Genomic DNA, 3292 nt, shown 5'->3' with positions numbered 1-3292 from the left:
ACCGCTTCATAGGCCTTTCAGCCCTCTCTAAGCGGTTTACAGTCAGCATATCGCCCCCAACAACAATCCGGGTCCTCATTTTACCCACCTCGGAAGGATGGAAGGCTGAGTCAACCCTGAGCCGGTGAGATTTGAAGAGCCGAACTGCAGAACTAGCAGTCAGCTGAAGTAGCCTGCAGTGCTGCATTTAACCACTGCACCACCTCAGCTCTTCTAAGGGCTGCTTAGCAGCCGCAGCCTAAGGCCACAGTGATGATGATGAGGAGGAGGAGGAGGAGGAGGTGGTGATGGTGGTGATGGTGATCCATTCAGTTCTGTCCAACTCTTGGCAGTTCCATGGGCTTGTTGGTCTCCTTTGCTGTCTACTACTAGAGTAGCAGGATAACAGAGTTGGAAGGGACCTTGGAGATCTCTTGGTCCAACCCCCTACTCAAGCAGGAAACCCTCTGCCATTGCAGACAAATGGTTGTTCAATCTCTTCTCAAAAACATCCAGTGTTGGAGCATCTACAGCTTCTGAAGAGAAGCCATTCCACTGGTTGATTGTCCTCACTGTCAGGAAATTTCTCCTTAGTTCCAAGTTGCTTCTCTCCTTGATGAGTTTCCATCCGTTGCTTCTTCTTCTGCCTCCTGGCGCTTTGGACAATAATTTGATCCCCTCTTCTTTGTGGCAGCCCCTCCAATATTGAAACACTGGCATTATGTCTCCCTAGTCCTTCTTTTCATTAAACTAGACACACTTAGACATGATTTCTTGTTGTTAGTTGCAGTTGTGTCCGACCCATCATGGTCCCATGGACAACATTCCTCCAGGCCTTCCTGTCCTCTGGAGTCCATTGAAGCTCACACCGACTGCTTTGGTGACTCCATCCAGCCACCTCCTTCTCTGCCATCCCCTTTATCTTCTTTTGCCCTCCGTCGTTCCCAGCATGAGGCTCTTCTCCAGGGAGTCCTTCCTTCTCATCAGGTGGCCAAAGTCTTTGAGTTTCCTCTTCAGGATCTGGCCTTCTAAAGAGCAGCCGGGGTGGATCTCCTCTAGGACTGACCGGTTGGATGGCCTTGCAGTCCAAGGGACTCAATGCAGGAGTCTTCCCCAGTCCAAAGGCCACCATTCTTTGGCGCTCAGCCTTCCTTATGGTCCAACCTTCACAGCCATCCATTGCAACTGGGAAAACCAGAGCCTTGAGTAGATGCACTTTTGTTGGCAGGGTGGTGTCTCTGCTTTTTGGTATGCCGTCTAGATTTGCCATGACTAATGACTAGCCAGTCCCAACTCCCACAACTGTGGGTTGGGCAATTAATTTTCCATTCAGGGGCCATTGTGGAGGACAAAACCAATAGAGCTGTGGCATGCGCATACATATGAAAATTGAAAAAGAAAACAGTCACCTTCAAAATAAAATCAATGCAGTTATATTGCATGCAAGCATAGACTTATTTATATTGTACTTCTCATTTCCAATTGGCCTCATGTGGGCCGGACAGGGACAACCGAAGGACCAGACGTGGCCCAGGGGCCACAAAATGCTGAGGCCTGGTCAAGCCAGAAACCCGGTGGCCTAGCTGGTTTGCCTACCAGAGTAGTGTCCAAATTTGCTCTCTCTTGGAGTCTCCTGCCTGAACTCTCTATCTCTACGTTGGTGCTTCTCAACCCGGGCATCTTTTCACAGATTACAGATTATCAGAGTTGGGAGGGATCTTGCAGTCATCTAGTCCAACCCTAGGTGACCCTATAGAAGCAAATCACAAGTGTTCCTGCCCAAACCCTATCTTCTAATTCAGCTGCTCCATATCTAGCATAGCTTTCAAGATGGTAAGTCAGTGCTTCTCATCCCGGGCAGCTTGGAGATAGGTGGACTTCAACTCCCAGAATTCCCCAGCCAAGAATTCTGGGAGTTGAAGTCCACTCATCTTTAAGGTTAACATTGGACTCGACTGAAGAGAGCGAAAGGAGTGTCAGGTCAAAGTTGAGGTGTGGGGAGCCACAAGTCACAGGAGGCTTCATAATCAGGTCCCTTTGGCCTCAGAAGGACCAACCTCAAGGTTTTGAGCAAGTCCCAAGGGCTTTGCAAAATGGCTGCTTCCCAGGCTTCCCATCCAGCATCCGTGCCATCTCACCTTTCCGGAGAGAAGCCACCTCCACCAGACTGATTAGATCCCACAGACTAGGCCTCCTCCGAATTCCATCTGCCGCCCAGTGTCGACTGGCGACTACCCGGAGGAGAGCCTTTTCTGTGGCAGCTCCGACCCTCTGGAACGAGCTCCCCGTGGAGATTCGGACCCTCACCACCCTCCAGGCCTTCCGCATAGCCCTTAAAACCTGGCTGTTCTGACAGGCCTGGGGCTAAAGACTTCAACCCCACCCGAATAGTATGACTGTTGTGCTTTTTAACGATGTATTGTTCGTGTTGTTCTTAAACTGTCTGTATCCCCCCTTCCCTTGAGTTGTGAGCCGCCCTGAGTCCCCTTAGGGAAAAGAGCGGCATACAAATGAAATAAAACTCAAACTCAAACTTTTCCTGCAGCCCAATCCATCACCAGGTTCTCCCAGGTATTGTCCCCAACCCTGGGCTCTTGCTTGGTGTCGAAGCCGATAAGTCCCTGGACACAAGGTGTGATACAGAATTATATAGAGCCTTCTCGGTGGCTGCTCCGACCCTCTGGAACGATCTCCCCGTGGAGATTTGTACCCTCACCACCCTCCAGACCTTCCGCACAGCCCTTAAAACCTGGCTGTCCTGACAGGGGCTAAAGACCTCAACGCACCCGAATTGTATGAATGTTGTGCTTTTAATGATGTACTGTCTTATGTGTTTAATCTGTTTGTCCTCCCTTCCTTCCGAATTGTGAGCCGCCCTGAGTCCCCCCAGGGAAAAGGGCGGCATATAAATAAACTACTCATACTCATACTCATTTTTATTTTGGAACCAAGGTAGAAGGACCCCGGTTTGAAAAGCCAAGATTAGGATCTTACAGCCGTTTTTATAGTCAAGAGATGGTCACCTTCAACTCTTTGCCCTTCCCCTAATAATATTGATTAGTTATTTGGATTTTTGCCCCCCTAAACCTTTACCCTTGTTATGTTAAACAACTCAATGTCATGTCACCTGTTTTTCACCCCAGGTGACAGGTATGTTGCAAATGTGCCAACTATGTGGATTTGGGGTCTTTTCTTATAAACAAGCTATTCTTGTTCCATAATCTGGGCTAGCGGCTTAAGGAGCGTAACCTCTGTCTCGTTGTTAATGTGCAGCCCCCACTATTACTATTGCAGAGCAGAATAAGGTTTTTTT

The sequence above is a fragment of the Thamnophis elegans genome, chromosome 3 (genome assembly GCF_009769535.1).
Source record: "Thamnophis elegans isolate rThaEle1 chromosome 3, rThaEle1.pri, whole genome shotgun sequence".
Taxonomy (NCBI): domain Eukaryota; kingdom Metazoa; phylum Chordata; class Lepidosauria; order Squamata; family Colubridae; genus Thamnophis; species Thamnophis elegans.
This window is presented reverse-complemented; position numbering follows the sequence as displayed.